Source organism: Diabrotica undecimpunctata, chromosome 3, assembly GCF_040954645.1.
Source record: "Diabrotica undecimpunctata isolate CICGRU chromosome 3, icDiaUnde3, whole genome shotgun sequence".
NCBI classification, from domain to species: domain Eukaryota; kingdom Metazoa; phylum Arthropoda; class Insecta; order Coleoptera; family Chrysomelidae; genus Diabrotica; species Diabrotica undecimpunctata.
The window spans coordinates 175,741,845-175,764,318 of NC_092805.1; the positions used below are offsets into that span (position 1 = coordinate 175,741,845).

Below are 22,474 nucleotides of genomic sequence, written 5' to 3' on the forward strand. Positions count from 1 at the left end.
CAAATTTTGAAATGATCAGATTAATTTGAATTTTCCGCCGGCATCCATTTTCGTTCAAATAGTTTTGTAAAACACAAAAAACCTTTAATTAAAAAAAACGGAATCTATTTTGGTAAAAAATTAAGAGAGTTATGGCCAAAAAACCATTTTTGACATTTTCAATATTTTGTGCCAAAATTTGGTGAATCTTCATTTTATGTAATGAAGAACTTTACCCCAAAATTTTGACATTCTCATACATTAATCATGATGTACTTAGTGAGTTGTATTTTCTATTACAACCCAATGCTTTGAATTATTTTTATAGTACTAGAAAACTCAAAATAGGTTTATTAACCGCACAAAAAATATTTTTAAGCAGAAAACTTCTTAAAATTTTTAAGGTAGTTCACTAAACTGGAAAAGTCCAACATCGATAAAAAGTTTTATAAACATTTTAACTAAAATTCCCTTGAAAAATTAATGAATGTTCAAGATAAAAATGAAAAAATGTAGCAGATTTTTATACGCCTTTGGGGCATAAATGCATCAGATTGTGTAATTTGTAAGAATAATTTAATTAAAATCAACAAAAGATTGAAAATTACCATGTTAATTGGGTTATCAAAATGTCTTATATCAACGAAATTTTAAGTAAAAAAGACCGCAGGCAAGAAAATTTATAATTATGTTGGCTGTGCTTTACTTGACGTAAAATAAAATTATAAAAATCGTTCACGTATGCGGAAAGTTTGAAGATAAGAATAAAGGACGGCGAAATTATCAATTAATTAATTAAGCAACGTTCAACAATTTTATTACATGCGTAGTCAGGAATATGATTACGAGAACTGTGCGATAACTAGGTGGTCTAACCAAAAAAATATTTTCGACAAAAAAAAACAAATTTTTCACAAAAATTTTAAAACAACGATGATGAATTTTTGGTTGAGTTTCTAAAACCAATACATAGATCAAGATATGAGAAATATGGAAAAACGTGCTTGGCGGAGGAAGGCGATGGATAGGGACGACTGGAAAAAAATTCTTGGGGAGGCTAGGACCCACACAGGGTTGTAAAGCCAAAATAATGATTCTAAAACCAATAAGTCTGATGTAATCTGTACTAAACACTCAGGAAACGAAACTCACACACAACATAAACATAAACTTTCCGGGATATGATAACAAATTTAGGAGGAACTACTATCCTAGTGAAAAAAGGAATAATTTAAATTCTTTAACAGACTCCAACACTAAACACTATGGAATCCACTCCAACAGTCTAACGACAATAAAAAATTAAGATGAGACAAGGAAAAATAAGAATCACTTCAGCATATGCATTACCCAAAGATCCTCTAAACGACGATGACCTTAATGCATTTCTGAATATAAAAAAACTGTCTATAACAATAGAAGACCTTAACGCCAGATCCCCTAATTGGAATGATAGAGCTACAAACAGAAACAAAAAAAAAAACAATAAATAATTATCTAATAAACAACGAAGGCAATTAGATCCATCTAACTAACTCATTTTCCAAGAGATGACGCTCTACGAACCCACCTAAATATAGTAATACCTAACAACTTAAAGCTACAGGCAGAAATTCAAACTTTAAAACATCAAAAGGTCACAACCCCAAACTACTAGAAATAGGCACATGGGAAAAAGAACACACAACAAGAAAAAGTAAGAAAACAAAGTGGACAAATTTCAAAAGATCAGTAAGCACAGGAAATGGAAATATCCCAACCACAGACAACAGAAAAGAATTTGAAGAAATTTGAAAGTTCCGAGTTCGAAAACATCATAAAATAAGCTCTAAGAAACAGCACTACTGAAGCAGAGTAAGCAATAAAAATTGAACGATTTAGAAATGTAAATCAGGAACTAAAAGAAATGATAACGGAAAAGAACAGTGCGAAAAAGAGAGCCAATCTCCGAAGAAAAATAAAAAAAGGACAGGAAACCTATTCCTTACTACATGGAGAGAACGGAGAGGACTCTCTTATTCAAGAAGAGTACACTGAATTATAACCAAGAAGATATAGACTTTATCGAAGAAGTCGAAGAAACACAACAAGAAACGTACAAAGATCACGATGAAATAATCACCCCCACATCACTTAGAGAAAGACCTACAGTTAATCATAAAAATCTCACCAAGAAATGTACCTGGTTCAGATGAAATAAAAAACAGAGCTCTGAAGTATCTTCTTTCGAAAGCAATTGTATATTTAAAAGATACATATAACAAATGCAATATTAAGATTGAGGCTCTTCTTAAACCAATGAAAAGAAGTTCAGACTCCAAACAGAGACAGATAGGCTAGGAATAATCCTTAAAGTATAATTCGCCTTCAGAACTTAACATTTCAGCGAATTACAAGTACTCCGACTAACAGAATACATAACAAATGGATTTAACGACATTCAATGCACAATAGCAGCTTTGCTGGATGTAAGTAAAGCTTTCGACAGAGCCTAGCGTAAGGAATTACACTACACTGTCGAAAATTCAAAGTGGTAGAATATGAATACAGCAGGGCCATGACGGGACTCATCACCTCGTACTTAGGCGACCGGAGGTTCAGGGTGCAGATGGGACAAGTTCTATCTGAACACGAAACCTCAGAAGATGGAGATCACAAGGAGCGCTCTTATCACAATTTTTGTATAGCATATGCCCAGCAGACGTTCCAAGAACACCCGGAAAACTACTCAGGCTTTAAGCAGACAACACTACAATAGCGACAAAACATAATCCTGGATATAATTGTGAGCAACTGTGAGAAATCCAATAATGAAAAATAGCCAGAAATCTAGAGAATATAGAGGCAGTTCTTAAAAAAAAGACAGCTATGAAAAACAACTAACAGGAAAAGACAGGTCCATCGAATGGAAAAATGAAGCAAAATACTTAGCAGTTACAATAAAAACGGTTAACAGACATGTCCTGAACCACAATCAGAGGACTTATACGAAGAAGAAGCAAATTAGCAATGAAAACCGATTTAAAACTCATAAACAGCATTATAATACCCATTTTAAAATAAGCATGGAGACATAAATCCAACACAAACAAAAAGAAGATATAAGCAGCTCACAGCAAATGCTTGAGAGAAGCCGCCAAAGTGCCCATATACATTGCTGAAACGCTTCCTGTTCAAAGATTTGAAGTAAGTAAGAGCATAGAAGACAATAGAAGAAAATGCCAGAGTAAAGATCGCTGAGATAGAAGACAACCCAAAGTGTTCCATAGATGGGAGCACAGCAGAACTAAACAACAAATGTTAGCGAATATTTAAAGAAGCCTAAATATTATTGTAGCTTCATCAGAAGACACTACCATGCACATTCACATCAAGAGGTAAACAGGTTTCAGTAATAACCGATAGTTGAACGTAATTTAAAATCATGTAAAAATGTTCATTCAAACATTTTCAAAGAATATAAGGCTGAAGGCACTAACAGAGAAGCAACAACAGAAGAGGAAAATTGCTACGATATCAATATCCTAAAAGCCATATTATGTTATCCTTTGATGAAAATCTTTTATCTTGAGTACAAGATAAAGACAAGATGTATATCAATCATGTGTACCCAAACGTTAACTGCTATCTAAACAAAATATTTATTTTTTAATAACATCTTTTAATACCTAAACATGGAGTTAAAACAGATATTTTATACTGTTTCACACATTTCTTATTTTATTCCGTTTTTAGATCAGTACTGTACATTCTATTCTAACAGTGAGCTGCAAGGAAAACGTGACCAGAAATTCGAACAACTTCCTTTATCTTTGTGATGTGTCTAGTCAAAAGAATACGTTTCAGAATAAAAAGGATTGAAATGAATTACAGTATAAATTACGGAAATATAGAACGTGTTGTTTAAACCGTTGTTCTTGAAAAAATATATTGAAATATACAGGAAAGATATTGGTTTTTGGTTTAACACATTTTAGAAAATTAAATATTGTACTCTTAGTGTAGTGAAATATATTAAGTGTCTTTAAATGTTCAGTATAATCGTTTCTATTTCTTCTTCATTATCGGCAGTTTGTTTGTATTGTTCTTGTCGTCTGTTTTAATAATATGATTATTATTCTTGTTAAAGGCGTAATTAATATTTTTGTAATGATGCCTGATTCTGTTTCTATGTGATAAACTTTATATTTTTACAAGTAATTCCTTATCAAATCACTTAGAAGAGTCTAAAAAGACAATACATTGAGAAGACAAGAAATATATCGACAAATTGACCTTATATCGACAGAAGTTGACTATAATGTTCCTACTTTTACGTCTAGGTACAATAAGCGAAAAATTTATATTCGACTAGTTTGATAGTATATTGAAACTTATTGAGCAGACTTTGATCCACGAATAAAGGTAACAGTCACGTAACATTTTAATCGATAAACGATAACAATTTAATCGATAAACCTATAAGGAGAAGGGTTTGATATAACCAGACAAAAGATGGAATATCCAATGTGTCTTGCAGAAATTGGTCCAAGAGCGAAATAAATTTCGAATTGCTAAAACTACTTACTTGCAATTTTTTTCGGCGCGCTCCAATTTGGAGAGTCATTCTAAAAAAACGGAGCTCGTACAGACGGTATTTTATGAGTACCTTCACTTTAAGGGGTTATACCTTTTTACTACATCTCTGTGTATGCCATCTATAAAATGGATCATAAAATCCAGACCTTTACTTATCTTCTTCTTCTTCTTCCTTCTTGTATGTAGGCTTTAAAGCCTGTTTCTTCTTCAATATTAGCCTCCTAAATTGTTTAAATTATCGCACCATCTTTTTCTTGGTCTGCCAATACTTCTACGTCCATTTGGTGACTTATTTCGTGCTATTCGTACTATCCTATCCTCTGTCATTCTACTAATGTGTTCGTTCCACTCCTGTTTCCGTTTTGTCTCCGCCGTGTATGTTAATATAGGTCTAATTGTTGCTTTATAGATTCGTGTTTTTGTGTCGTATCTTAGGTGTTTGTTCTTCCAGATTGTTTCTACTTTGTAAATGTAATGTAATTGTAAATGTATTGTCATACATTTGGTTTTTTTCTGCTGTTATTATGATATTGTATTTCTTGGCTGTTGTATTCAAGATGTGTGTTAATCTTTGGAGCTCTTCCTCTGTCTCGGCGATTAATGCGACGTCATCTGCATAACATAATATTTGGATTTCTTTGTTCTCAATTCTGTAACCATAACCTTTACGTATTGCTTGTATTAGTTCGTCCATTCTTATATTAAAGAGAAGTGGGCTTAAAACTCACCCTGCCTGACTCTGCTTTGTACTGGTATACACTGTGTTATTTTTCCATTTATGTTTGCCTGTATTCGATTATGGAACTAGATGTTTTCGATGGTTTGTATAATATTGATTGGTATGTTTCTTTTATACAATAGGTGTAAGACGTCTTCGACTTGGATGCGATCAAAAGCCTTTGTCAGGTCTATAAAATATAGACATGCTGGTTTATTGTACACGATGGCCTTTTCTGTGATTTGTTTTGGTACAAATACGGCGTCTACGCAGGATCTTGTGGATCTTAATCCTTGTTGTTCATCTGATAAAGTTGTTAGTTTCTTGATTTTGTTGGTTAGGACTTTTTTGGTAAGCTTAAGTGCGGTGTTCAGTAGATTTATACCTTTATAATTGTTGGGATCTTCTTTATATCCTTTCTTGAATATTTAGTAGATCTACTTGAGATTTAGCACACTTTAATAAATGATTAATTGCCATAATTTCAAACTGCAAGAATAAGATATTTTTGTATTTATCTCGGTCAATTGTTTATGTATTTTAATTTAGAAACTCACGTATCAAAGGAGTTTTTAAGTTTTATTTGAACCATTTTTCTCTAAAATGTATAAGAAACTATTAGTATAACATCTGGAGACCCAAACGTTACAAAACATTGATCTAATCTGTACTATTTTATCTTAGGTTTTTATATTATTGTCATTTGACCGTTAAGGTTGGACGTAGTTTCAAACTCTGTATCACATCAGCTTTGTCTTTTCTACTTAAAAAATACATATTTAAATTCTTCTTTCTATGCCTGAAATTACAATTGCAGGTCTGGACAAAGAGTAAAGTTCAGATATTGAGATTACAATCGTAGCAAATCACACGGGCAAAATTTGTTTTTTGTTTGCCAAAATATCTACAAACAAATTCAGGATGGTTCATACACCGATGTTTTTTAAACCAGACTTGTTTTTTGTAGGAAATATGAGTTTATTTTCTCTTCCGGTTCCTACAGAATCTGTACCATATTATAATAGAATGTACTTGAAAAAAATATAATTATCCACTATTTTTATTTATAGTATCATTTTAAGTGGGTACAAATAGATGTGTTTACGGTGTATTAAGTCCTCTATAATTATAACAAACTGGTTAGCCCTGAGAATATTTTATAAAAAATTATGAGGACTAAAAAATTATTTAGAGTATAAATTTTTTTTAATTGGTTTTTTATGAATATTTTCTCTACCGTTTATCGAAATCGGAAGAAAATACTAAGTGTACGATATTTTTTGTTGTAATTAGATGAAATATAGGTGAAACAAATTAGTATGGAGCTAAGTCAAAATAATAAAATAAATTCAATTCAGAATTTTGTGAAAGTTTTTGCATGTTGAGTAGTGTGGGCGTTATCTTTGTGTCCGTATGATACAGTTTAAATTCGACAACCCAATTTTTAACCGTGCGGATATCAATTCAGTTTGTCCGTTTTGGCGTACTATCCAAAGAAAACTAATTGAGATATTTCTTCATACTGTCATACTGTCAATTTTAACTCAATCAAACATTATTCTGCAGAGGCCTTAGATGCAAGGAGGATCCACAATAGATGCAGTTTTAATTATAAGGCTGTGGATGCAAAAATACAGGAATATAGAAACAAACCTCAATGTGGTGTTAATCTCAATGATTGAAAAATACTAATCTGCACCTCCACGTGGTAGAAGGCGGGCAACATATATTTTGATGGCTAACGAAGATAGGGACCAAATGATTTTCAGTATAAATAATCCCCCACTTACCGACCAATGGCTTCGGGCGGCCGAGTTAGTAGGTGCTAGAGTACTCTTTTGTCGGTGAGAAACCGGCCCCAAACGAAGAGGAATCAGTGATTTGGTCAACGGCATAAGAACATAAAAGGCAAGGAGAATTTATAGATAAAAATTCATATACTACTATATTAAAGATCCCTATGTATATCTCTTGTACAATCAGCACGACACTCACGAATAGAGTAAATATAGGTACTAATCATGGACTGTGGAACATCCGGTAGAGAATGTAAATTAAAAACGAATTCCATGACCTCTCAGGTCGTCAACCAACGAAAACCCTGAAAATTAGACATGTTTAAACAAAAAGTAAACATTAAGAATATACTTAAGGTAGCGACTTGGAATACCTTATACGTGGCATGTAAATTAAGAAATTTACTCCTTAAAATGGACATACTAGACAGTAATATAGGAGTAAGCGAAACTACTTTCCAAGCACTGGGAACTACTTAACAGATGATGTCTACGGCTCTAAAAATCAAGATCATCATCACTGGAATGGAGTAGCAATAATATTGAAGGAACATATTATCAAATGTCAGTAATTTTTTTCGCTACCAGACAGATGAATGTTAATAAGGTTAAATGCAACACCAATAAATGTAAATTTTATTCAAGTTTATGCTCCCACTGCAGAGTAAGGTGAAGAAGAAATCGAAGAGTTCTACCATCAAATAAAGGAAGCTCTAGAAACAATAATAATTACGTGCAATTGTAATGCAAGAATTGGGGAAAATGCTAAAGATTACAAGATTGGTCGAATTTTGTGCTGGGCTTTTTGTCACAAACACCAGGTTCTAACTCCCAGAAAGACGCCGATATACGTGAAAGTCGCCTCAGATTGGATATCAAATTAGAGTAGTATATTAGAGTAATAATAGTATTATAGCGGTAAACTCTACCCAGATGCAGACATAAACTCAAAACCATAATATACTCTGTGATAAGTTGCAAATCAATCTTAAAACACCTACAAAGGCATTTAAACCTATTAAGAGTATGCCTTAGTTCCCTCACAAACCCTGAGACACTTAGATATCTCAAAGAATTAACTCGGAAATATGTCAAACAAACGGAACATGTACTGGCATAACATTCAAAAAACGAGTTGGATGTTGTAAAAAATTCTGGATCTCATAAATCTACGAAGAATCTATAAAGATAGGAATGATAAGACATACCATGATATCAATGAGCATAAAAATAAAAATTAAACAGGCCAAAGAATTTTACAGCCAAAGAACAGGACAACTTCTCTTCATAAAAAACCTCAAATGTATTACAGGAATTAGAAAACCAAAACACGCTTACCTACTTAAGGCTGCCAAAGGAAATTCTTGAAGAATATGTCACTGGTCTTTTTCATGATGGCAATCGAGAAAACTGATCACGCACTATTTGTAATAACGAGACAGAGGTCGCAATATATTAACAGAGGTAAAAAAACAATAAAACAAGGAAAAACTAACAAGACGCCTGGACCAGACTAGAGAATATCACCTGTTTGAGTTTGACCATCTACAAAGAAGGCAAAATACCAGAGATTTGACTTAAGTGCTCTTCATAACATTACCAAAGAAGAGTAAAAAAAAAAGTCTTGAATTTCACTATATCTCTTTCATAGACTACGAAAAGGCATTCGAGTGAGTTCAACATGACCTACTTTTTAAACGCGCGAAAACGACAGGATTAGATAACTATTGTTTAAGACCACTAAAATATCTATATTATAACCAAGTAACAACTGGAGAAAGATGCACCAAGAAACTTGGAGTTTGATAACGCTGTATATTATCGCCAAATCTTTTTAATTTATATTCTGAGGAAATATTGAAGGAAGCCTTGGACAATAGACCAGAGGGAATAAATATTGGTGGAGAAACAACTAAAATCAGATGTGCTGATAGTACAGCGATTGTTATAGAAAGTGTAGAAGACATTCAGACACTGTTAAACCTAATAAATAAAACAAGCCAAATGAAAAGGTCCAAAATTATTATTAAGAAAGCAAGGTGAATGACAGTTGGCAAAATAAATATAGGTGAACACCAAATTTGGATAGATGTAGAGGAAATAGCTCGTGTCAGTCACATCAATGCCTAGACAGCTGCTTAAACACAATTGCGGACTCTGATGAGGAGATAATACACGGATTGCAATATCACGTACGGCATTTATGTCACGGGGACCAGTTTTGTTTAATAGAAAGCTGTCGTTATATCAACGTAAAATGGTTTTGGGGTTTTGGTTTGATCGATCCTATTTTATGTTGATGTCCTATTTTATATTCTATTTTATGTTAGAAGAATGCGGAGCATAGTTTCTAAATGTTCAACAACGACCATGGTGTTACGTTCCAAATTTAAAGTAGAAAGTCCCACCTCTATTTTATCAAAATTTAAATAATTCAGGACGTGTAAGAGCGGTTGCCTATAATATATTATAAGCAAGGTGGCGAAAATAAAATTAGTAATTTTTAAATAGGGGTAATGTCTGGCAAATTGTGCTGAAGTTAAGGGAACACGTCCTCTTTTTTGTGAAGAAACTAATTTAGATCGTTCTTTCTAGAGTTATCTTGGAAGAATTGGGATCATAAAATTGAAATTTTTGAATCTCGGTATTATTCGGTGACCTCCGTGTGTCAAGTTGTCAAGTGTTCGGAAAGACGACGGAAAGAAAGTGATTCCAGATTTGACGGTGTTACTGAAAGGTTGGGCTAGATTAAAAACGGCATTTTGTTTTTTTGCTTTTGCTGCTGTTCCATGTGGGATCTGGACTAGTCCGAACCGTGTGGATATTCAAGGGGATTTGCTGCCTTCGTGGAAGGGTTTTTTTGGAATATCCACAATTTCGCTAAAAAAAGCGGATCTACAGTACACGTGAATACCGGGAGTCGTATTTAGATCAAGAAATTAGCCTTAATCACGAGTCCAAATAGCCGGCTACGCTTCGGTCCAATTTGGGATATTTCAAACCCCTAATCTGGCTAAGAAGGGGTTGGTTGGTTTGTTTGTTTTTTTTCTGCTTCTTCTTCTTCGTATTTTTCCGTCTGGCTGTAATTTTTAACTTTTCAACATTGTCACACAAGTCTATGTACAGCGACAAGCGTATGGGATTTTGGATTGAAGACACGCTGAACTATAACTGGAATTCCACGCGGTGAAGTATATGAAAATTCGAGGTATGGATCGATAATTAATTTTCAACGGAAGATTTAAGCGCCGTCTAATTTGGTTTGCGGAATACAATAGTTTTTTTAAAGATTATTTGCTGTTAGTTTTTATTTTCATATTTACAAATACTTTACAGATTTTTTTTAAAGATAATTTGCGGTTTATTTTATTAATTCAATATTTACACATACCTATTTTAATTTTGTAAACTGCGTCTAAGGGGGGGTTATATATTTGAGATTTATTTTTTTTATATTATTTTCTGCGCACGCACTTGAGCTCACGTGGTGTCCTATTTGCGTTAATTATTTTTTTTGGTTGGTATTGAACCGCACACCCCTTAGCGTCCGGTACTTTTGATACGTCTTACCTTTCATTTTGTTCTGTTAAATAGAAATAACTTATGAATTTTTGTTAGGCAAGTAGAAGCCGCATTTTTATATTATTTTTTTATTAAGCCTATGGTAAAGTTAAATAATATTGTAATATGTAGTATGTATGTATTTATTTTCAACTATTTTGGGAATCTATTTATTAAAATTGACTAAATTCTAATCTGACAATTTCATTTATTTTTTTTTTATTTATTCAGGTTGTATACTGTTACTTAGTATTTTAGTAGTAAACCTATTGGTAAGTTGGTGGTTTATTGAATAGTAACGTAGGGAAGGCTGTGGGCCAATTTACCTGGCGCCCCTGATATAACTTCGGATTTTTTTTGTTTTGTGGACCGCACGACCATCTCCACTGTTTTGTCTAGCCGCGAGCCATTCCCAGACTGTCACCGTATAGTACTTTTCTTTCCGGGTGTACGTCTGATTTATATTTGGTACATTTTATAATTTTTTTTATATAGATTCGGTTTTGTACGCCACATATTTTGGCGCCCAACGTGGGGCCCTTAATTAATTAACCGTTTTTTTGTCAACCCCTTGTGTAGATTCCTTTTAATTAGTTAACCTAACGTGTTTGGGCTTTAATTGACTAACTTTGATTTATTTACTTTACCACTGGTTTTGCACTTAGTAGTAGTCTTAGAACTTCGTGTTTAGTGGAAGTGTATGCCAAGAAGTGCTTACTAGTTTTTTTTTGTGTGACGTGAAGTTGGAAGAAGCCAAAAATGGAACTTAAAAGAAGATACTTTGAAGTGGTGTTGTGGAACTTAGAAGAATTATGGATATATTAGGACTTTGAAATATTTCTATTTCAGTTGGAGTTCAAATTTATTTTTTTGAGAAGTTGGACTTCGAAATTCTACATTGTGGTTTAACTTAGTTATGTTAGGGAATGTAAAATCTTTTTTTGAGATTATGTTGTGACTTGTAATTTGTTCTGAAACAATGAAATTTTGAAAATCTTTTGTGAAATTTTATAGATTGAATAAAGCGACTATTACTTTTATTTTGCTTTTGGTTTGCTCCCATTAATAAAGTAAACTGTACCTGTGTGTTAATATTTTTACTTATATCTTGATTTTGTTTGAATATTTGCTCCTTTCGGTTGATACATTTTTTTTTAAATTTTGAACTTTGGCAAGATGGTGCGAAAACTTGTACCCAACTACTTAAGGAAAGAGGAACTGGAATATGAACTCAAAATTCGTGGAGTGTCTACTGGCACTGTTGAGTCTATGAGGTCTAGTCTGTCTGATGCACTTAGTCGTGAGGCAGCAAATGAAAGCTTTAGATATCCTGAGCACCCATTCACCTTTTCACAGGATAAAACTGCAATCGAGACTAAACTTGCGGAGCTGAATACGGCTGTTGGAAAGTTTGCCGGAACTCCTACTTGTGCTGAGTCCTTGAGATTGCGGACACAGATTAACCATGTCTTGGGGAGAATTGATCTTATGGTAATGCCAACAGGTGATGATGCAGACGCAGCCCAGGTTGTTAAGTCAGACTTTCTTGCTGAGATTTTGAAGTTGTCACAGGATTTACATGATAAGCAGCATCCAATCGGATCTGGTTCGGTACCAGTAGCGCTCGATGTGATTTCGGTTTTAAATCAGTCTTTTCAGGCAGGGGTAGGACAAGTTCATGCTTCTTCTCCTGGAGCGATGTCACAAGCTGGTAATAATGTTTTTTCAGGGTCTGTCTCTAGTTTTTCTTCTGGGATGATACTTCCTCATAAATGGGGAATAGAAAAGTTTTCAGGTTCTGCTAGGGGTATGTCTATTTCTGCATTTTTTGAGATGGTGAATGAATTGAGTCTCGCTCGTCATGTACCAGATAGTATACTTTTGGAATCAGGTATAGATTTATTTTCGGATAAAGCCTATCAGTTTTATAAAGATGTTCGTCTACGTGTAGGGAGTTGGGCTGAATTAGTTGAAGAGTTTCGTAGGGAGTACCTGTCAGCTCACCATGGGGAAGCGCTTTTTGAAGAGCTTCGGAGGAGAACTCAGCATTCGTCTGAGACTATTGGAGTTTACTTGGCAATAATGAATAGTTACTTTAATCGCTTGCGTTGTCATGTTCCAGAGGAAGTTAAATTGTCTATAGTTATTAGGAATTTGCATCCGTTCTATCAAGATAGATTACGTGATCCTTTGCCAGCTACCTTGGAGGAACTTCGTGTTCTATGTCGCAGTATGGAGGAAAGACGTGATTGTATTAGGAACTATGTTGAACCGAATAGTAGGAAAATGAATACTTTGGAAAAGGACCTAGCTTATATCAGTGTGGATGCTGAAAGTTTTAGTAGTGTTAGTGAGGGTCCTGTTGCTTCATCCGAATCGGAGTCGGCTAGAGGAAAGTTTAGGACTTTAATCTGTTATCGTTGTAATCAGTCAGGCCATAAGGCAGTAGGGTGTCTAATGAAGAAGGAGGCTGTTCACTGTTTTAAGTGTAAGAAAGAAGGGTTTACAGTCAGAACTTGTCCTTCGTGTAATTCGGGAAACGGAAGGAAGCGCACCTAACTGGTCGAAGAGGTGTTGCCGACGTTGACTCGACCAACCTACGTCCTATTTTAGACTTTATTTTACATCATTCCGAAGGAGATGAACGTCCATATTTGAAAGTTAAAGTCTTAGGAAAGGAAATTTTGGGATTATTGGATTCTGGTGCTTCAAAGACCATTGTAGGAAGAACTGGTTGGAAATTTTTACAAAACTTGGGTTTAGAGTTGGATACTTCGAAGAAGATCGTTTGTAGAGTGGCGAATGGTCAGATGTGTGAATCGTTGGGGGAATGTTTAGTACCTTTCATGGTTAGGGATCGCTTGCGTGTCTTGCCAGTATTAGTTATTTTGGACGTACCGCACATTCTGATTTTAGGATCTGATTTTTGGCGTGTTATGGGTATCGTTCCAGATTTGAGGCATAACGAATGGTATTTTTCGGACGCTCCAGCAATGGTAGGTTCAGTGGATCATCTCCGAGGTCAAACTATTTTGACCGATGCAGAGAAGTCGCAATTGGAGGAAGTTATTAATAGAAGTCGTGAACTAATGGGCACTTCTCTTGGTTGTACTGATGTCACTGAGCATGTGATTGTTTGTAAATCTGCACCCATAAAACAACGTTACTATCCTGTATCCCCAGTAATCCAAAGCCATATTGATAAAGAGCTAGAAGATATGTTGGCGAAAGGAGTAGTGGAGCGATCGAATAGTGCTTGGTCGTCCCCGATTCTCTTGGTGAAAAAAAAGGTTCCAGAAGGTGAAGAACCAAAATGGAGGTTCTGCGTAGACTATCGAAAGCTTAATGCCGTAACAGAGAGGGATGGCTACCCATTACCGTACATCTCTAATATTTTAAATAAATTAAAGAACGCGCATTATCTTTCCACCATAGACATTAAGTCGGCGTATTGGCAGGTACCTGTTGCTAAGGCTTCCAGGCCTTATACTGCTTTTACGGTTCCTGGTCGAGGTCTTTTTCAGTTTTGCAGAATGCCTTTTGGATTACATAATGCCCCGGCTACATGGCAGAGGTTGATAGATCGTGTCCTCGGTCCGGAGTTGGAACCCTATGTTTTTACTTACTTGGATGACGTGGTCATCGTGACAAAGTCTATTGAAGAACATGTAAGGATCTTAGAGGAAGTCTTTAGACGCTTGAGAGAAGCTAAGTTAACCGTTAGCTGGGATAAATGTCAATTTTGTAGACCGGAACTAAAGTATTTGGGTCATGTGGTTGATAGGAATGGACTACATGTTGATGGTGATAAGGTCAAGGCTATGCTACGTATCCCAACACCCACATCCGTCAAGGAAGTTCGTAGCATCATAGGCACATTTTCCTGGTATCGAAGATTTATTCCTTCCTTTGCGACACTACTAGCTCCAATTACAGCGATATTGAAGAAAGGAAGAAAATTCAATTGGACCCCGAGTTGTGAAGAATCTTTTCAGAAAATAAAAGAATGTCTAGTTTCTGCTCCGATACTTAATTGTCCTGACTACAATTTGCCTTTTGTTGTCCAATGTGATGCCTCAGGATATGGAGTGGGCGCCGTGTTATTGCAGCCAGGCCCGGATGGTGACGAAGTAATTAGTTTCCTGAGCAGATCACTAACGCGTCAAGAAAGGAATTTTTCCACGACGGAACGGGAATGTTTAGCTGTGTTATGGGCAGTCGAAAAACTGCGTCCTTATTTGGAGGGTGTTCCGTTTACGGTCGTGACTGATCACGCATCCCTCGTATGGCTTCAAAATTTGAAGGATCCTACTGGAAGATTAGCTCGATGGGCGGTAAGATTGCAACAATATGACTTTAAGATTGTGCATCGGAAAGGAAAAGAACATGTTGTCCCCGATTTGTTATCTCGGTCAGTTCCCGTGCTTGATATGGTTGAAGAGGTTGTACCGCTTCCTAGTGGTGATAGTTGGTATGATAAACTTTGTAGAAAAATCGAGTCTAATCCCTTGAAGTATCCTCAGTGGAGAATGTCTGGTGGCAAACTTTATAAATACATCCGTCCCAGTCATGGATTTTTGGTCGAGGAAGCGGACAATTGGAAGGAAGTCGTTCCTAAGGGTCAACGATTGGAAGTGCTGAAGTTGTGTCATGATAGTCCTTTAGCAGGTCATATGGGGATCCTGAAAACTTATAAGCGTATTAACGAGAAGTATTTTTGGCCGAAACTGCGGAGTGATGTGTCTCGTTACGTTGGACGTTGCTCACTGTGTGCCATGCATAAGGTGGAACAAGGTAAGCCCAAAGGCTTTATGACTCCTCAACCTAAAGCTACTCAACCATGGGAGATAGTAGCAACCGATCTTATGGGACCTTTCCCAAGATCAACTCAAGGCTATAAGTTTATCTTAGTGGTAATGGATGTGTTTAGTAAATTTTCTTTGGTATTTCCGTTGCGATCCTCAAAAGCCGTGCATGTCGTTAAGAAAATAGAAGAAGAAGTTTTTCTCGTATTTGGAGTTCCACGTCTGTTACTATGTGATAATGGTGTCCAGTATACTTCGGGTATTTTCAAGAAAATGATGGAAACCTATGGTGTCTCAGTTCGTTATAATGCGTTGTATCATCCACAGTGCAATCCATCTGAACGCTATAACCGAACCCTTAAAACAATGATGGCAACTTATATAGCTGACAACCATAGGAAGTGGGATGAAAATTTGGCCAAACTAGCATGTGCTACGCGCACTGCATACCACGAGTCGACTGGTCAAGATCCCTACTTCATAAATTTCGGTCGGAAGATGGTAGTGGATGGACGAGATTTTTCCCGAAAGGACAAACTCGGAGACCCGGAGGACGAAGTAGCTAAAATGGGATATAATCGATCGCGTGGACTCCAGGAATTATTTGTTGATGTTAGAAAACGTTTAGATAAAGCTTCGGCTAAGTGTGAGAAGACCTATAATCTACGGAGACGTCCAGAGGAATTTCAGCCCCATCAGTCAGTATGGCGGAGAAATTTTGTGTTGTCAGATGCCGCTAAATATTTCACGAAAAAGTTAGCTCCTAGATGGATAGGACCCTACTTCGTGAAGAAGAAAGTTTCCCCCTGGACATATAGTTTAGAGGATGAAAATGGCAAGGATCAAGGTATTTGGAATATTAAGGATTTAAGGATTAGTAACCCGACTGGTGATCCCGATAGGATTTAGGTCGGAGTAGAACGGACTAGCAAAAGTTTTGTCTAGTCTAAGTAAATTTAGTTAGTCTTTTGAAATTGGTTGTATTTATTTTTTTTGTTGTGTCCGTGAAGGATGACTGAGTGTTGGCTATGATCTGTTCTTAGGATGTATTTGGATGGTCAACCGATTCGTTTTTTTTTGTGTTAGGTAGCCAATACGAAGTCGTAGGGTTGCGGTAGCCTTAATTTCTTTTGATTTATGGAATTGAATGTCACTTAGGTTTGGTCAGAAATATGTTGTCTTCGATGATATGGCGTTGGGATTTGTTTTGATGTTAGTAAGCCATTCTATTTAATTGGGATTTTTTCGAAGCCACATAATTATGTTTTGGTGAATCTTGTTGGATAATAGCTTAGTTTTGGATGATTCACTAAATTTCGTTGTATACGGATTTAAATTCTGAAAGACCTATCTCATTTTTATTTTAATGAACAATTGGAATTACACTACTGTTTCGGTAGATGTTCCTCGCAGTATCAGTAAGAGTGGAATGGTGGAGAGTTTCTTATGGACTCATGTTATGCGAGGTATAGTGAAGTACTAGCGATGCCCCAGAGCTGGGAGGTCGCGAATAAGGGCAACATCCAGTAACCGACCTAATCAGTGTTGTCAGATTGACGTTGGAATTTGAAACTATTCTACTTGATCTCATACGATGAGAGATGACTGTTGTGTGGAAGTGGAGTAAGTGTTGTAAGTAAGTTGTTGCTTTGTGCGTGTGGTTTGAGATTGGTATGTCTTTCGTTGTCCAAGTACTTGCGCACGGTGAAGACGGTGTGGATGATGATTGTGTTGTGGACTTCGCTCGGAGTTTAGGTAGTGCGTCGCTAGCGCGAGGGAAAATTTTCTTCGTCTAGTTTTTCCTCGTAAATTTTCCTCTGGGAAAGGGAGGTGTTGTTACGTTCCAAATTTAAAGTAGAAAGTCCCACCTCTATTTTATCAAAATTTAAATAATTCAGGACGTGTAAGAGCGGTTGCCTATAATATATTATAAGCAAGGTGGCGAAAATAAAATTAGTAATTTTTAAATAGGGGTAATGTCTGGCAAATTGTGCTGAAGTTAAGGGAACACGTCCTCTTTTTTGTGAAGAAACTAATTTAGATCGTTCTTTCTAGAGTTATCTTGGAAGAATTGGGATCATAAAATTGAAATTTTTGAATCTCGGTATTATTCGGTGACCTCCGTGTGTCAAGTTGTCAAGTGTTCGGAAAGACGACGGAAAGAAAGTGATTCCAGATTTGACGGTGTTACTGAAAGGTTGGGCTAGATTAAAAACGGCATTTTGTTTTTTTGCTTTTGCTGCTGTTCCATGTGGGATCTGGACTAGTCCGAACCGTGTGGATATTCAAGGGGATTTGCTGCCTTCGTGGAAGGGTTTTTTTGGAATATCCACAATTTCGCTAAAAAAAGCGGATCTACAGTACACGTGAATACCGGGAGTCGTATTTAGATCAAGAAATTAGCCTTAATCACGAGTCCAAATAGCCGGCTACGCTTCGGTCCAATTTGGGATATTTCAAACCCCTAATCTGGCTAAGAAGGGGTTGGTTGGTTTGTTTGTTTTTTTTCTGCTTCTTCTTCTTCGTATTTTTCCGTCTGGCTGTAATTTTTAACTTTTCAACATTGTCACACAAGTCTATGTACAGCGACAAGCGTATGGGATTTTGGATTGAAGACACGCTGAACTATAACTGGAATTCCACGCGGTGAAGTATATGAAAATTCGAGGTATGGATCGATAATTAATTTTCAACGGAAGATTTAAGCGCCGTCTAATTTGGTTTGCGGAATACAATAGTTTTTTTAAAGATTATTTGCTGTTAGTTTTTATTTTCATATTTACAAATACTTTACAGATTTTTTTTAAAGATAATTTGCGGTTTATTTTATTAATTCAATATTTACACATACCTATTTTAATTTTGTAAACTGCGTCTAAGGGGGGGTTATATATTTGAGATTTATTTTTTTTATATTATTTTCTGCGCACGCACTTGAGCTCACGTGGTGTCCTATTTGCGTTAATTATTTTTTTTGGTTGGTATTGAACCGCACACCCCTTAGCGTCCGGTACTTTTGATACGTCTTACCTTTCATTTTGTTCTGTTAAATAGAAATAACTTATGAATTTTTGTTAGGCAAGTAGAAGCCGCATTTTTATATTATTTTTTTATTAAGCCTATGGTAAAGTTAAATAATATTGTAATATGTAGTATGTATGTATTTATTTTCAACTATTTTGGGAATCTATTTATTAAAATTGACTAAATTCTAATCTGACAATTTCATTTATTTTTTTTTTATTTATTCAGGTTGTATACTGTTACTTAGTATTTTAGTAGTAAACCTATTGGTAAGTTGGTGGTTTATTGAATAGTAACGTAGGGAAGGCTGTGGGCCAATTTACCTGGCGCCCCTGATATAACTTCGGATTTTTTTTGTTTTGTGGACCGCACGACCATCTCCACTGTTTTGTCTAGCCGCGAGCCATTCCCAGACTGTCACCGTATAGTACTTTTCTTTCCGGGTGTACGTCTGATTTATATTTGGTACATTTTATAATTTTTTTTATATAGATTCGGTTTTGTACGCCACAATGGACCAAGGAAATACCATGGTAAATATAAACAAGAAAATATAAAAACACAAGTCCAAATTATTTTGCTTTGAAATTGAAAAACCATGTAATACCAAATCAATCCTTATTAGTCTGGAGAGCTATGTAATTCGACTGAACTTTGATCTTACAATTTGCTGAATTATTTATCTACACGTGGGACATTAACCTTTGTAATATGTCAGCAAGTAACTTATTATTCAGTGAATCGATTTAAAACATCAAACGAGTAAAAGAATCAGAAAATTGTTATTTAAAAATACCAGTTTTAAAATATTAATAATACCTATGTCAAATGTCAAAATCCCCTGAACATGAAGAACATGAATCTAATTTATAATCGCTTTAAGACTTAAACATGATATTGTCAGCATTTTTCAAATGATTTTTGATACGAAATATCGTATATATTGGAACAAAATATTTGATAAAAATAACATAAAATAATTTCAAATTCACAAGGAAAATGAATTTTCTGTAGTCGGCTGTATTATTATTGTTGATATTATTAGTATATAACACATAAAGGCAGAGAAGCGAGCTACTATTATGCCTAAAAAGCAAAAAAAAATATTCTTCAAGTATAAAGTTTAAGTAAAGTTAAACAATTAAGTACATCATACAAAAATTGTGAAACAATAAATAAGTAATGCGGTCCGAAAATAACATAATCCTATAAATAAAATAAAGCGCTATCAAATTTATTTTTAAAGATGTTAACACTAGTTGCCGATATGGTGTCTTGATCCAAATTGTTCCAGATATTGAATATGCTATTTGGCAAGAAGGACATAATCAGGTCACCTCTAAGATGTCACTGCTCGAATGTCGTAAGATGAGCCATGGATAGTCCATCTTCATAGTTATGTGCTTACACGGCCATATGCCAGGCTTGTGGCTTTACGCTAAACATTTTCAAGAAGTATTTTATCGAGATCTGGATTCCACACTGACCCGACAAAACTCAAGAATAGGTCTAACGAATATTGAGTAAAGTTTACTAACAGAGGTTAGGGATATACGTGTTAAACATTTACGGATCAAAAAAAGTTTCGAGTTTGCACGTTTACACACCGACACTATGTGATCAGACCAATTTAAGCCACTATTAATTATCACCGAGATCGTTTTGGGAGTTTTTCGAGTTTAAGGGATATCCATTAATAAAGTACGGCAGTGATGGGTTATTTTTGCCGATATGTAAAACAATGCATTTTTCAATGTTAAGCGGAAGTAACAACTCTGAGGACCATTTGAATAGTGCATCAAAATCGTGTTAAAGAGCATGTTGGTTAATAGTTGTATTTACATATAATTTCGTATCTTCAGCGTAAATGGAAACTTTACTGGATACAATGAGCGAAAGATCACTAGTCTAGACAAAAAGGTAGCGGTCCAAGTACTTATCCTTGATGGATTTCATTATTGTCTGGCTTATTTAGTGAGTGGTCTTTCCCAACACAAACCCTGAAGTATCTATCGGATAGAAAATCTTGAATCCAAATGTTTAACTTTCCGCAGATACCATAGTGATCCAATTTAGCTAGTAGTCGACGTTTTGGAATATGGTCAAAAGCTTTGGAGAAGTTTAAGTAGACTACATTGACAGGATTCCGATTGTTTAAAGATAATGACCAATCATTTACACAATGAAGTAAGGTTGTGATCGTTGAACGACCTTTGATAAAGACATGCTCTTGGTGAGGGATGACATTTTCTTGAAGAAGAAACTTAGACAATAGACATAGCTTCCGAAATAATCAATTCCATGACCTTGCCGATAATAGGAACTAGGCTGATTGGACGATAATAATTGCAATCAAGTTTATTTGCTTCCTTGAATATAGGAGTAACCGAAGACAATTTCCAGGACAAGGGGAAAGAACCTTGATTAACAGAAGCATTCATAATGAGAAATATAGGGATGGCTACAGATTCTGCACATTGTTAGAGAAAAAACGAGGTGAGTTCGTCTAATCCAGTAGTGAGTTCCTCTAGACATATTTTTACACGATTGTAACGTTATTTGCTATTATTGAATTGTTTAATTTACAACTTTTGGTCCAGTCTATTTCTATATAATTCTCTCACGCTTTTTGTTTTAGGCTCTTTAGGTTGTATCTCTTTTCTGGTAATTTCTCCACGTCATATTCTTCTTTTAATTTTTGTGGTTTCACTACTCCAAAATGTGGACTTGGTCTTTAATAGGTAATGGACACTCTCGCAAGTGGCTCCTTTATATACTCGTACATCTTGTAAAATCATGTTTGTCTGTTGACTTACGGATTGTGTAGTCTATGATAGATTGCAGATCTGGTGTATTTTGTGTTTAAGTATATTTGTGTTTTATCTCGGTGTTGAATGAATCCGTTAACAATTTTTATTCCGTTTTGTTCACATATAGCTAGTAGTCGTTGACCAATACATCATCATTCATTGTATATACTCTTATAATTGTTAATTTGTGTCATCTAGTTGTTAGGTTCATTTTTATCAGTCTCTAACTGATGGCCCTCCACACAGTTATGCATTTTTGAGTTTCTTGCGTGTTAGTATAGCTACTCCCTGTTAAGCCCTTTTGCAGCGCGCGTCGTCGTTTATTCATCAATCCGTTCCATGTCGTTGTATTGAGTATTTTAACATTGTAATTTTTTTCCGAGTACTCGGGGAGCCCCGATCTACGACTTGGAGGACCGTGGTTTAATTTTGGAGTATGCCTTCTCCTATACAGTTTACTTCCATTGCAGCTCAAGAACACCATCCGCCCTGTCTGTTGGTCCACGGTTGGTATTTTATTTCCCACCTACAACTCAACCGAAGCTGGTGAGGACATTCCCCTATCCGAAACTTTCAACCTGAGATACAAGATGCTTAAATGTTACGTTTGGTCTGTCCTCCTGTATGCAATAAAAGCATGGACGTTAAAGGCCAGATCCATTGACAAACTTAAAGTTTTAGTAATGTTGTGCCTGTGCCGAAGAATATCATAGAAGGGCAAAGTCAGAAATGAGGAAGTATTAGGAAAACAGTCTCCAGGATACAGAATATTTTGATTAGGTATGTAAACAGTAAGAAGACTGCATATTTGGGGCACATATTACACTTTTCAACAACTAGTACTAGAATAAAAGATAGAGTAAGAGAGGTCTAGGCTAGGATGTAAAAGATGTAAAGGCTGCGTAATATTTACCAATAGACAGGAATTCACAGTTATGAAATGCTTCAGATTGGCAAGACAATCTACGGTGGACGCCTACGCAGAAATGTCCGGCACCTAAGAAGATGAAGAAGGAGACTTATTGTTCTGGAGCAGTGGCATAGCACCCTTTTGTGCAACAACTAATTTAGTACTAGTTTTCAATTAAGAGTTAATAAGACACTCATTAAAACTGTCATTATGGAAATGAGAATAGTAGCAAATAAAACCTGAAAACATTTTAAAAATAAAAAAAGTGGGTGTCGATTCAAGATAACTGTAAC

At 35.5% G+C, this 22,474-nt stretch overlaps 1 protein-coding gene across 1 annotated transcript in view; it reads right to left on the bottom strand.

Moving 5' to 3' along the window:
- Positions 1-22,474, bottom strand: part of LOC140437865 (calcium/calmodulin-dependent protein kinase kinase 1) — a 189,363-nt gene that overhangs the window by 166,495 nt on the left and 394 nt on the right. The window lies entirely within an intron of this gene.